Source organism: Podarcis erhardii (genome assembly GCF_964252035.2).
Source record: "Podarcis erhardii genome assembly, chromosome: 2".
NCBI lineage: Eukaryota > Metazoa > Chordata > Lepidosauria > Squamata > Lacertidae > Podarcis > Podarcis erhardii.
In genome coordinates, this window is record NC_138498.1 from 27229093 (window position 1) to 27244050 (window position 14958).

The window sequence follows — 14958 nt, forward strand, 5'->3', positions numbered from 1 at the left end:
AAACAACTTGTTCCACCTCTCAAAGCTCATGAGAACAAATCTCCTTTTGGAGAACCTTCCTGTCTTACAGAATGGTTGAGTGATCACTCATCTCACCAGGCTCTGCCAAAATGTTCTTGCCAAAGAGTCCATAGCTAAAAAGCATCGTTGCTAGTGTTAAGAAACTGGGAGTTTGCTGTAGGGAAATCTACCATTCCCAGGCCACGGCTGCACTCTCATGAGAACCCCCCCTGCAAAAGCCTTCCCCATCAGGGCTGCAGGCTGGCAGGGGAACATTTGCTAAATGCAAATTGCTATATTTCGTTATATTTATCAGTCGCCAGATGCAATGAGCCTCTTGGAGTGGAACGATGAGTTTGGGGAAAATGCATGACATTTCAAGGCAGGCAGATGACAGCACACTGGAAAGCAGAAACGCATTTTCTTTCAACAACAAACGAAAACCAAAATGGGGGAAAAAAACCCCGTCTCTGCTTATTTCTAACCTGGAGCCTACATGGGCTGAAGAGCTCCCTGAGTTGGCGCTCCAATAAAAGTGAGAAATAGAACAGAGTTACACAATGCTGAGGTTTGAAGCCGCCTGCAACTCGCTCAAGGTCACACAGAGAGTCTCTGTGTCAGGAGTTTAACTTGGCCAAAATGCAACACCCTTACTGCTGGAGCAGCCTTCCTTTATACATTTGTCAATACAAGAGGAGGCAGTAAGTGCCAGAACTCTGGGCGAGCTCCTATCCCACTGACATGCCTGGATAATATATGCAGCAGAAATCCCTCAGCCAAAAGGCCTGGCCAGGTTTTTTTCCCCCTTCAACCTTTCCTACCTAGATTCAAACGACAATCAAGGCAACAGTCTCTGAGGAGGAATAGCTTAAAAGACTGACTAGTAGCGCCTTTCTTTCTGAAGAGGCATAGGCAATATCTCCTCACGCTACTCTTAAGACAAGAGGAATGAAAATGAGGAGGAGAAGGAAGGGGAAATTCACTGGAAAGCCATCTGGAATGTTTCCCTCACAGCCAATGATAGGCAACCATCTGCATCACCAGAAGAGGCGGCCATTTTACAGGCCCTCACATGCTGCCTTTTCTTACTTGTCTGGAGAGCTAAGAGTGATCCCTTGGCGGAGGACATGTAATTACTGGAGGTGCTGGCCTTCCTGCATGTGGCATGTCACCGTTTACGCTCACCTTGCTCCACCACCACACAGGGCCACCACGAGGCCCTGTCAGGGCAAGGGAAACCATTCAATTCCTACATTCCCCGCCATTTTAATTGCTCTTCCCCCGCCACACAAGCAACCGTGCTCTATTTTTAAACAGCTAATTTAAAAACTGCTAATTGGTGCCTGCAGCGAGAGAGAAAAAACCAAAGCCCTCAAACAACCAAGGCAGTAGCATTCTGCTTCTTCTACCTCGTTGCCACTGTATTTGGGCAACTCACTGAACTACTGCCATAACTTATGCATTGGCCAGTGAGCCTAGCTTTCCTTCAGAACCTAAAGTGAGTCACAGAACTATGGGGGGAAAGAGCAGGATGGGGAGCGGAGAAGGAACAGAAAGTGCAAGCCTATCGAGGGCAAACAGGAGCAGGCATATTAGGGTTGGCAAGAAGTTGGTGTGTTTTTTTTGTTTTTTTTTACACCACCCAAGGATAGAGACATAGCCACTGAAGAACACACAATTCTGTGGTGATCTCCTGAGGTCTGCCGCAAAGAAACAGCCCTTTAACTTCAGTTCCTAGGGCAGGATCCCAATTTTATGGTCTTCCCCCAAGGGGATTAACCCCACAGTGAGTTATGAGTGGTGGTGGAGGCTCTGAAAAGTATTCCTGCAAAACTGCTTCTGCATGAAGCTGATATGTGAAAGAAAATAGCTAGCTTTTACTGTCCATCATTCCACTGTCCATCTCAAATTTCCCCACTCTAAACTGGCAATACTCATTGCTGATGGCATTGTACCACACTAGACTCCAAGTGGAGGTCCAATGAGAAGTTACATTCATGGGGTGAAATCCCCAAAAAGGATGTTACTTTTTTGCTGTATGCCACAACAGCTGCGAGAATATTGTTAGCGAAGAATTGGAAGAAACAAGATTTAGCAACTATCGAAGAATGGCAGATGAAGATAATGGACTATATGGAACTTGCCAAACTGACCGGGAGACTCCGAGACCGGAGAGAAGAGACGGTGGAAGAAGACCATATTTGAAAAATATGTTAATATTTAAACCTTAGAATAGCTTTGGAAGTGGATATACAGGCTGTAGGGTTAGAAGTAGAAGATAGGGTATTTTAAAATAGTATTATTTGTAAGTGATAAAATGTGAAGTTATTTTAAGTGTGATTTTTAAAAAAAGATGATTAGAAATTATGATTACTGTATATGTAAACTGCTAAAGATGAAGTAAAATGAAAATCAGATAGGTGAGACTTGGGGAAGCCCACTTAACAATGTTTAGAAAAATAAGGATATGACAAGAATTTGTTCGTATTGTTTGTCTTTTCTGTTTGTGTTTTTTATTTGTGTTATAAAATGAATAAAAATTTTGGAAAGAAAAAAAAAGAATTTACATTCATGACAATGTCTAGTGTGCTTCTCCCCAGTCTCAATGCCCCTCCCCACCATAAAAAGCTTGTGTTTTTATTTTACTATGTTAAAAGCAAACGTTGCGTTGTAGAAAACATTGCACAACTGAAAATAAAGGCAGATCCACACCACATGTGGGTTGCACATGCTTTAAATGTATTTTGTGGACCTGCATAAATTTTACTGCCTTCTGCCAATATACCACACTCTCTTTCATGTACGTTGTGCCCTCCTGGCCAAGGCAGGTCCCCCCATCACAGCAACTTTGCTATACTTCTGCCGTACAAAATCAAACCTTCTTGCAGAAAGCTTGTCGTTTCTCCCAAAAATGGCTCTTTGCAGCAACCTGAAAGGAACTGAGAAGTTTCAGAAAAAGGAGGGAGCGGGGGAAGAAAAAAACCAAAAGGACCATCCAACAACGAGAAAAATCTGTTGGTTTTTATTTGGAAAATTTAATAATTCTGTAACATACATAGAAAACAGACACAGTTCTGAGAGGGGAGGATTTTGTGTTGTGGGCGGGGGGGGGGGGGAATAATAATAATAATAACAACAACAACAACCAAAATTCCCTTTTACTTTATATCCACAATCAAAGCAGCGTGAAAGGGAAAAAGAGCACAACATGCTGTTGATGAGTTTTCCATTAAGAATGAGAATTTAACCCCCTACCCGCCACCAATGTAATCCAGCCCTTGCTCTCAGCCACAAATTTCCCTCTCCTTAATAAAAAAATAAGAATAATAAAAAAGTTATATGACTTTAATTAAATGCACTTATTAAAAGAGTGAAATATTTGGAGAGGCTGGCTTTTTCTTTCTTTCTTTCTTTTTTAATGCTAAAGGCACATTTTCCAGCATGCTGCAGAGTGTCTGCATCCGCCCGCCCCAGGCCATTTTTAATGCATAAATAAATCCCCACCTGAAGTGCTGACAGATTATTATGCAGTGTGGCAGCCAACTAAAGTAAACACTGGGGCAAAAGTTTTAACCTCTTGCAGGCACGGAGCACGCTCACACCACCTTCCTACCAGCTGTTTCTCCTACTTTTGGCTTGGATTTGACAAGGTGAGAAAGTTGCTCCCAGTTCTGTTTTGCACTCCCTGCTCCTTCTCTTGCAACCTTGCCTTTCATGCAAAATACCCTCAAACAGCATCACCCGTCAATGGTGCACATGTGCAAACATTATGTACCGTATTTTTTGCTCTATAAGACTCACTTTTTCCCTCCTAAAAAGTAAGGGGAAATGTGTGTGCGTCTTATGGAGCGAATGCAGGCTGCGCAGCTATCCCAGAAGCCAGAACAGCAAGAGGGATTGCTGCTTTCACTGTGCAGCGATCCCTCTTGCTGTTCTGGCTTCTGAGATTCAGAATATTTTTTTTTCTTGTTTTCCTCCTCCAAAAACTAGGTGAATCTTGTGGTCTGGTGTGTCTTATAGAGCGAAAAATACGGTATATTGCATGCTTAAAGAGGCAAAAGGAAGGGTCTTGATCCTTGCCCCTCTTTGTATTTTGCCAACTAAGGCTCCAACGTGCCATTCACAACTCACATGCTTTATGCATGGTGGGGTGAACTAGAAAGTCCAACCTCACTTTCTTGGGGGCAATCCAGTTATCCCAGAACAGGGGTCAGCAACCTTTTTCAGCCGTGGGCCGGTCCACTGTCCTTCAGACCATGTGGTGGAGCAGACTATATTTTTTTTGGGGGGGGGTGAACGAATTCCTATGCCCCACAAATAATCCAGAGGTGCATTTTAAATAAAATCACACATTCTACTCAGGTGAAAACACCAGGCAGGCCCCACAAATAACCCAGAGATGCATTTTAAATAAAAGGACACATTCTACTCATGTAAAAACGCACTGATTCCCGGACCGCCCGTGGGCCAGATTGAGAAGGTGTTTGGGCCGGATCCGGCCCCCGGGCCTTAGGTTGCCTACCCCTGTCCCAGAACATCACAGCTACATACAGAAGGGATGAGATTCTGGTACAGGAGTAGAGGGAGCTGATGTACCTTCCTGCTAAATATGAGCACATTCACTCCAATAAACAACTTTCTCTAAGACATTAACTAAAATGAGAGCTCAAATGTCAATGTCAATGAGCACAGGGGTGAGGAGAGGCTCTGGTGGGGGAGGTGTTTAGTTAGCTGGGTAGTTTCTGACCAAAATTAATAGTTACAAAAGCCCAAGAATTTGCAAAGAATTAGGCTTTCCAGTTTAAGATCATCACAATTTTATTACTTGTACTCCGCCAATCTGACTGGGTTGCCCCAGCCACTCTGGGCAGCTCCTAGCATATACAAAAACAAAATAAAACATCAACATCAAAAACTTCTAAAGGTCGTGTTGTTACTTATCTCATTGACATCTAATGGAAGGGCATTCCACAGGGCGGGCGCCACTACCAAGAAGGCCTTATGCCTGGTTCCCTGTAACCTTGTTTCTCTCAATGAGGGAGCCACCAGAAGGCCCTCAGAGCTAGATCTCGGTGTCTGGGCTGGACGACATCTCACAGCGAGTGCCACATATGATTAGAATTTTCAAGCTGTAAAGCACAGCTGCAGCCTTGAATGGAATAGATTGGACAAGTTTTTCCCCCAGAATCAGGGGTACCACGGTCACTAAGGCCCATCATTTGGCACGTCTGCACCCAAGATATACGCTGATATCAACATCTCTCATCCCCCCCAAAAATGAGAAGGCCCAGACTGCGTTTTCACATTTGACAAGATGCCGCATGCTTTGATAATCCTTGCAGGAGATTTGTTTTTAATGCAAGATTCCTTCCTTTTAAAAAGTGGTAATTATGAAGTTATTTTTCCCCAAGCTCCTGGCAAAAAAAAAGAAGAAATTGGCTGGAGAAGTTGTGCTCGAAGCTAGACTGTTCTTTGGATTTCACAATAACGGACATCTTCATTCTGTCACATGGGGAATCGTTTCCCCCTCAGTGTGACGTCTCACCTGTCACCCCACCAAGAAACACATAGTTTCCTAATATATGCATAGAGAAAGAAACCTGACTATTATTTGTTTGTTTTAAATAGCTTATTAGATAATGAAACCCATGAGTTTTATTTTTATTTTTTACTCTAGCCTCAGTTCAGGGTTAACAGGACAATACCCAATTCCCAAATTAAGGGTGTTTCAGTTGACAATATGCCAACAACAGTTGCACCAACAGAGAGCTAAAATTATTACCACTGGTATAGCTCATTGTGCTCATTGCCTAGAGAACTTGCTGAATCTCCATCATCTTAGAATTTTAAAAAGGAAGTTGGCACTGATGTTTTAAGAATAAGACTTTCTGTCTTCAGTTCAGAGTGTGGCATCCAGGTGTCAGGGCACTCACATACAATTCTGCCAGTTGTAGGCTCAAGTCTCAAACTGGGAATCTTCTGCCTAAATTTTATCTAGCTATAAATTGGTAGCTGAACTACCAGTAAAAGAAATATAATGGTGGTCAGACCCTAATGAAATTGACTCCCTCACACTGGATTAAACCCCAAACCTCAAGAAATGGATGTGTGTTGAATTCACTTAGATCATTGGCTCAGAGTCATTTTTATTTTACTTTCAGTCCCTCATGCAGCAAGTGTAGAATAGATTACACTCAAGGCCCTATCCAACTTCCTTCACCCTACACAAACCTGGTAGGTTTTCGAGTCGTGGAAAACACAGCACAGCACTTTTTTTGTCAGCAACAAATCCAAGAGAACAGGAATACTTGGCAGCTCTCAGGAGACAAGGTCTCGTGGCTGATATTTTGAAAGGCTCTCCCGAGGTTATTGCTAGAGGTTTTCAATAAGGCCACTGCTTTCATAAACACTAAAATTCAACTACATTGCTGAAATAAAATGGAAAATCCGTGTCTATGTTAATAACTCACAGAGGCATCTGAACGTATGAAGATGGAGAAGCAAAGACCAAAGCAGGCTATACACACTGGCAGATTCTTGGGAGCAGGACCAAAGGCAGCTGTTTCCACTCAACAAAGACAAGAGAGAGAGAGTAACTCCAGCAGCACTAGATCAGTTTATATGAAACATGAGGACAGACGCCCTGGAATCTAGGAGAATGGCAGCCCTTGCTGTATATTAAAAGAAGGGGAAGGGGTACCAAGTGCCAATAACTGTCGGAAGGCATTTCTGCCGCAGCAGCTTTGGCAAGACAGACACAACTAATTTAGTGAGGCCTCGCTGAGGTATATTAAGCTGTCAGTCTGGATGATAGGAGTTTAATCACCCACAATAGATCAAAGCCCCTCTCATCCCTTTGGTGGTGGGCCAGGCTCACACACAAAGACCAAGGAAGAGGATGGTCTCCCAGAAAATACTGAGCAGGAAAACATGGGTGAAATGGAGCTGGTCCAAAATATGGGGAGTTGGCAGGGGTTGTTGTATCTCATTCTCCTCTTCTGAGAGGTGAGCTCACTCTTCTCTTTCCCAACTTCCATCAGAAAGGTGTGATACTTATCAATGAAGGAAGGGGCGTTAGCAGACCTGTTTTAGAAGTAGTTGGTTGTGTAGAATCCTTTTCTCCCAACAAAGCGTGTGTGTGTGTGTGTGTGTGTGTGTGTGTGTGTGTGTGTGAAATGAATGGGTGTCTATCTCTCCAGTGGCTGTTTTGAAAGAGTGGTAGAAAAATCTCCAGACTCCAGCCTGACAATCTCCTTTACTCCACTGACATGAGCCTCATCAACCTCCATAAGTTGAAGCTCACGGCCGCACTAGACCAGGAAGAAAAATCAGGAAGCCACATGTCAACAAGTGGATAGCTCAGCTGGTTAGAGTGTGGTGTTGATAACGCCAAGGTTGCAGGTTCGATCCCCGTATGGGACAGCTGCATGTTCCTGCATTGCAGGGGGGTTGGATGAGATGGAGCTCCTTCCTTTGCTACAATTCTCTGTTCCTATGCAAACAAACAGGGATGCGGGTAGCGCTGTGGGTTAAACCACAGAGCCTAGGACTTGCCGATCAGAAGGTCGGCGGTTCGAATCCCGGCAACGGGGCAAGTTCCCGTTGTTCCCGTTTGCTCCTGGTACCGCTCCGGCAGGAAGGTAAACAGCGTTTCGGTGCGCTGCTCTGGTTCACCAGAAGCGGCTTAGTCCTGCTGGCCACATGACCTGGAAGCTGTACGCCGGCTCCCTCAGCCAATAAAGCGAGATGAGCACCGCAACCCCAGAGTTGGCCACAACTGGATCTAATGGTCAGGGGTCCCTTTACCTTTATGCAAACAAGCTAGCATACATTATCAGTACCCCCCCCATCTCACACTGCTGCACCAGGAAGATAGTGGGTGAGTGCTAATACAGGAAGGCTGGAAGGTTGTACGTATTATAAACACTAGGAATGGCAGAAGTTTATGAGCAGCTGACCAAAGTTAAGAAGCAGAGAGGAGGGGAGTGGAAAGCACCTGCAGAGCGGCAGGAAGATATTGCCGCTCCTCTGTCTTTTATGCACACAGGGAAGACAACAGAAAGGTAAATCAAGGAAGGAAGATCAAAAGGGCAGCTATAAAGCCAAGCACCAGCCCAATGGGTTTATGATTGCCAGTAGCCGAAAAAACTTGGCAGCGCTCTGAACCAAACAGCCAATCGGATTCTCCCACAACATGCCTCTAGCAAGATTTCTTCACCCTTATTTACACAGCTTTTTCATGGTTCCTGCTCTTAAACATACTAGAAACAAAGTAATCTATTCCCTGGCTGCCACTACCACTGCCTTGCTTCCCATCCTGTTTTCCACCACCCTGGAGGTGGTGGCAAGTCCTCCCTGCCCTCTTTGTGCAGGCTCTACTACATGGTGAGCCGCTCCTTCTGTCCCCCCAAGTATCCCATATCATACTACAACATCCAGGGGCTTTGGGGTGGGGGTTGTACAGGAGCCCATCATATAAATTCATGTTACGGGGAAATCAGTTGTTAGAGCAACAGGACAAGATGTGAAATTTGCAGCACAATGCTCTGGTATTCCAGTTTCAAAGGGCACATTGAGATATTTGCTTCCCACCTCTCTTTTAGCACATGCACATTAAAGCAGAAGGATGCAAAGGATTCAAAGACTGCACTTGCACATTACAGTAAGCCATGGTTTACCGTGAATGGGTGACTCACTCTTACTTCACTTCTTCCTGCTGGTGAACAGGGACAACACGCCACGACTGGCAAGCCAAGAACAAGCGTTGGCTTCAGCTTGTGGTTACCTTGGAGTGAAAGAAACCACAATCCCTGCTTCAGTTGTAAACACTATAAACAACGGATTGTGGTTTATTGCTCCCACTCATTAGTAGGGAAGAGCAAAGTGGGAATGATTACTTCTGGTAAACTATAAACCATGGTTTACTGTGATGGGCAAATGTAGCCAAAGTTAGGAGGTGGTGTTTTTTTGTGGGGAGAGTGTATTGCTGCTGCTCAGTCACCAAAAAGCCCACATTTATCCTGAAAGATTTATATCCCATTTTACCTACTAGACACTCTTGGCATATATGGGCTTCCCCCTTCCAGGGCAAGAATTGTCAGCTTCCAAGATAGGAGTGCATTTGGCAACACCTTCAAGTGGTTCTGATACACACTGGGTCCTTGTCAAAACTGTAATCACCACCCTATTTCCTATTTTTTTAACCATGAAGTTGTTACAGTAAGTGACACACTTTTAGTCAGTGCTTTTCTTCTGGGGGGTGCCAGTGCTGCGTACTCTTGAGTACCCCAAGGAAACAAGGATGGCAAGTACCCATACACGTACACAGACTATCTAAAAGACTGTCTCACTCCCTACACACCCAACCAATAACTGTGCTCTGCAGGAAAGGACATCCCATGGATAACATCCATCAGGAGAAACAAAACAAATTCCTTCCAGTAGCACCTTAAAGACCAACTAAGTCAGTTCTTGGTATGAGCTTTCGTGTGCATGCACACTTCTTCAGATACCTGATAAGTGTGCATGCACACGAAATAAGATAAGTGTGCATGCACACGAAAGCTCATACCAAGAACTGACTTAGTTGGTCTTTAAGGTGCTACTGGAAGGAATTTGTTTTGTTTTGACTATGGCAGACCAACACGGCTACCTATCTGTAATCCATCAGGAGGTCCATTTTGCATGATGTAAGAATTTAGCCTTTAGTGTGGTGGCATCTGTATTGGGTGTGAACTGCTTTTATGTACATACTAGGGTGGTTTATAGGGACACGGGTGGTGCTGTGTTCTAAACCACTAAGCCTTGGGCTTGCTGATTGGAAGGTCGGCAGTTCGAACCCCCACGATAGGGTGAGCTCCCGTTGCTCAGTCCCAGCTCCTGCCAACCTAGCAGTTCGAAAGCACGTCAAAGAAGATAAATAGGTACCCCTGCGGCGGGAAGGTAAAAGGCATTTCCGTGCACTGCTCTGGTTTTGCCAGAAGCGGCGTAGTCATGCTGACCACATGACCCGGAAAAACTGTCTGTGGACAAATGTCAGCTCCCTCAGCCATTAAAGCGAGATGAGCGCTGCAACCCCAGAGTCGTTCGCAACTGGACTTAACTGTCAAGTGCCCTTTACCTTTTAGGGCGGTTCATTAAAAACTTTTTTTTAAAAAAATGCCTGCTCCAAAGGTCTTATCTGAAATTTCATGCATAGCAGTTAGTATCTTGACCCTCCTCGACGAAAATAGCTCTTTACTTGGCCATTTTCCTGTGTCGTGAAGGCTGAAATTTCTATTCAGTGGAGCAGGGTCAAGATATTAACTGATATGCATGAAATTTCAGATATAGCAATATATTCCCTAGTGTAGTAAGATAAGACCTTTGGAGCAAGCATTTTCAAAAAAAAGGTTTTTTTTATGATCCCCCCTAGTACGTACTGTTCTGAATTACTTGTATATACGTAATTGGTGGGTTTTGTAAACAGAGACACTCTCATATCTCCATCTATCTATCTATCTATCTATCTATCTATCTATCTATCTATCATCTATCATCTCTCTCTCTCTCTCTCTCTCTCTCTCTCTCTCTGTGTGTGTGTGTGTGTGTGTGTTTATTATATTGTAAATTGCTCCATGATGCCTAAATGCAACAAACAAACAACACATTGACAGACAAATGAGCAAATGAACAAACAGCACACTGCCGGTTTGTCATTTATATAAAACCGAGAGACCTGCTTACATAAATCTAACTAGCAGCGTATCACTTTCAAAATGGCAGACAACCATGCCAACCCCCTGGATATATTATGACAAAAACTTATTTAATCAGTTCCTGTGCCAACAGTCGGGGGTGGGGGGGGGAGAAAGAATGGTGAAGAACAAGCTAATTCAGCATGCCATTAGCCAGTGAGGAAATAACGTGGACTCACCTACTGGTATTAGTGAACTGGAAGCAAATTGAAACCACTGGACAGCGTGGTTAAAGCTAGAAACTTTTTTAAAAAAATAAGAAGCTTTCCCGCAGAAAGACAACTAATGACTTATTCAAAAATCTTATTTTATCAACATTTTTCAATTATTTGAAGCTTTCCAAACTACAGTGGTACCTCGGGTTACAAACGCTTCAGGTTACAGGCGCTTCAGGTTACAGACTCCGCTAACCCAGAAATAGTACCTCGGGTTAAGAACTTTGCTTCAGGATGAGAACAGAAATCATGTGGCGGTGGCAGGGCAGCAGTGGGAGGCCCCATTAGCTAAAGTGGTATCTCAGGTTAAGAACAGTTTCAGGTTAAGAACGGACCTCTAGAACAAATTAAGTTCTTAACCCGAGGTACCACTGTATGTTGATGAGATAGATATTTTATATCTGAACTTACAACTAATGACAAAGGCTGTACACACGCCACACATATAAAGCAGATTTAAAGCACATGACTTCCCCTGGAGAACTGTAGTTTATCCCTCACAGATCTGCAATTCCCAGCACCCTTAACAAACAACCGTTCTCAGGATTATTGGGGGGAAATCAGGAGCTTTCAATGTATGGGTGTGTACCCAAACTGAATCGCCAAAGGCTGAAAGGATGACTTGGCAGTCATGTGATAAGATGACAGATCCTTATAATCGGCAACACTTTAAAAGCAGGATTCTTTGACATCACGTGACCTCTGCCACACAGTGCCAAAACAGCAAGCCCAAAGTTTCTTCTCCAGATTACTGCTGCAAGGGGTGGAGGCGTCTTCTCAGCAGTACATGCCAATTCCTGTTCAATTCCACACTCCAGCTCCAACCCGGACGAGGCAACTGGGGTTCTGCTCATCTCTCTTGTGAGACGGCAATGGAAGCTTCACCATAGTGGCAAGGAAAACTTTGATCGCTGTAAGGAAGAGCAGCGACTATTGTATATCAGACTCTACAGGGAGACCACATTGAGACAAGGGCTCTGGATTTTGAGCTACCTCCGAATTATCCAGTGTTCCAAGGTTCTTCCCCCAAACAGATACAGGAACTGCTTTAGAACTCCCTGCAAAATTCTCTAGATTTTTACTGCCTTTAAAAGGAAGTAGGGTGGATTCTGGAGGTAAGCAAGCATTGGGGATTAAAACAAAACAAAACAATCTTTCCCCCCGCTGTTTGATGCAGTATTCTTTCACGACACAGGTCACAGCAAAAAGAGGACTCTGGAGTCTTTCACAACACTAGTGCCCATTTACTTTCAGGGGTACAAAGCATAACCCCTCTCATTTCCTTTCCTCCAGCCTCCGCAGTGTTGATGGAGACTCCCTGAAAGAGACCCTTTCAGCAGGCTCAGGAGGTAACACGAGCCACAGGAAGGAAAGACAAAAAGGATCTAATGCTTAGGCAGCCTAGGGTTTTCACCTAAGCGCATAGGAAGAGTTCATGTTATGGTGCCCAAAGCGGAGGGAGAGCTGCTTGGCACCCCACCCCACCCCAAAACAAGGCAACCAGATCTTTCCGACTGATAGCGTCGCTTCCCCTCCCGCCCCTTGGCAGCCAGCCAGAAGCCCCTGAAAACCTAGCTGCTTAGGGATACAGGAGGCAGGGAAGTGTTTGTTGAAGGAATGGGCTGTTTCCATCCTCCTCCAGCATCTTGAAGCCTGTCACTCTCATTTACTCAAGGCATTAATCTTGCCTGGAACAGGAGCTGTATGAACAAAGCGCTGTTAGCAAAATGCAATGCAGCGAATCATGGGGTTGTTATCTCTTGAGGCTCCCCAAATGGGGGGGGGGAGGAAGGGTCCAGAGTAAAGGAAGGCATCCCATCTTTTGGATTCATCATGCCCACAGCTGCATACTTTCAAAGACCTCTTTCATGCCAATGCATTGTGCACATGCCCATGAGAAAGGACATGCGCCGGCATGCATTTGTCCAGCAGAGAAAACGCATCGCGGTTATTCAGCAAGTCAAGATCTGATACGCACCTAACTATGATGACAAACTGGAGGCATGCTGCCTTCCAACAACATCCTAGCACAGAGCAGTGAATGAGATAGAACCTGAGAAGGATACCTTGAGCATCTTCTGAGAGTCCCCCCTGACCATTCTGTTGATGTAGAGCAAGCCTCACACTCTGGACTCGCACATAACATTTTCCCCAACACAGGTCACACACGCCAAAAAGTCTCCTACTATTAGAGCAATGGTCTATGTGCTTTGGGTAGTCATACTGCCCGTTTGGCTCGCTCTTCCCTGAATTTCAGCAATCCCACTCCGATCCACTCAGACTAAAATCCACAAACACACATGGTGACACATGGTGAACGGACAGACGATGGACAGGTGATGGAGGGAGGCAAGCAAGGAGCATTCTCAAGTTGGCCCGGCCCAGCCCACCTCTCCACAGGCATTGGGAGCATTCACCTGCCAAGGGCCACATTGACCAGCTGGGTTCCGCCATAAACGAGTGGGCAGGCAGCGCAGTGTGGCCCCACTTGGCTCTGGTGATGAGGGCTGGGCTGGCATAGCGGGCTCCATTCACACACTGCACTGCGCCCCTGCCCATGCACAAACGATGCTACACCACTGGAAAAATGGGAGGGTTCCTGAGAAAGCCCAAAGCCCGCTACAATACTTGGCTGCCATTCGGAGCCGTCTTTCCCATAAGGCTTAGTAGTTTGTTGTGCCAGGGCACCAGCCTCTCAGGGGCATCCAATGAGCGGGGGAGCTGTGTGGCTTTGCCAGTGGCCTCCCCTTTCCTGGCACGCCCGCCAGCTGCGTCCCGCCAACCATATGGCTGGCGGGCGTGCAGCTTCCTTCCCAAGCCTCCGCGGGAGGAGAGCAATCTCTGCAGAGGCTTAGGATGAAAGCTGTGCCCCGCCAACCATATGGCTGGCCTGCGCGCAGCTTCCCTCCCAAGCCTCTGCGGGGATTACTCTCCTGCATGGGGGAGAGTTGCACCCCCCACATGGCTGGCAGTGTGCAGCTTCGCACCCTCCCCCCACTATCTGTGGTAATTTGGGGGCGCTGGGCGGATATTTGTGCCCCAGCACCGCATCTGCTAAAGACGGCCCTGCTGCCATCACTGGGGGATTGTCAAGGTAGAGAGTGTTTCTGTCTGCCGCCACTACAAAGCGGGCGGTAGGTGAAGCCAGGGCAATGCAGGTGCAGCCAACTCATAAAGCTAAGGAGAAGCCTCCAGGTGTCTGCACATGGAGATGGTCACTGAATATGTTTGTCCCAGAAGCCTCTGCTCAGATGCCATGGAATTTTGCACCTTCATTCGGGCGACCTTCCTTCTCCAGCTCCACGATGGTGGCCAGGGGCCCACCCACAACACCCACCCCTCAGCTTTGAATGCCAAGTGTTGCACTGCACAGGGCAGCATGACCTTCTTTCGTTATCTGTCATCGTCAGGCCATTTGGGGAGGTGGCTTCAGTTTCGCTCGGTGGGAAAGATTTTGGATTGACCTAGATGCAAAATCCCAACTCACCATTCAGCTTTGGGCAAATTCCTTCAACCTCAGTTACAAAAAAGGGATAAGAGAGGCCTGCCTCAAGGGGAGTTTCTGCCAGGGCGAATAAGAAGGAAACACTGCTTTCACTGAGCCTTACAGGCAGGCTCCACCATAAATCTACTTTTGGCAAGTCCCCCTTGTAGGATTTATTCTGGTTAATTTTGTACACAAGCAAGAAGAGAATTTCTGTACTCAAGAGCTGCCTTTTTGTAAATCCAGCCAAACTGTGCATGTCATTTGTAACGTCACTAATGCCGCTTTTGTATATATAAAAAAAGGACAAAAAGTAGTGCTGTCATCTTAACACAGTTTATAGATACAGTGGTACCTTGGGTTAAGAACTTAACTCGTTCTGGAGGTCCGTTCTTAACCTGAAACTGTTCCTAACCTGAGGTACCATTTTAGCTAATGGGGCCTCCCACTGTCGCCAGGAGATTTCTGCTCTCATCTTGAAGCAAAGTTCTTAACCTGAGGTACTATTTCTAGGTTAGCAGAG

The 14958-nt window shown here is 45.6% G+C and overlaps 1 long non-coding RNA gene across 1 annotated transcript in view; it reads right to left on the reverse strand.

Moving 5' to 3' along the window:
* The window catches only part of LOC309335106, a 107230-nt gene that overhangs the window by 46232 nt on the left and 46040 nt on the right, over positions 1-14958 (reverse strand). The gene's annotated exons all lie outside the window — the stretch shown is intronic.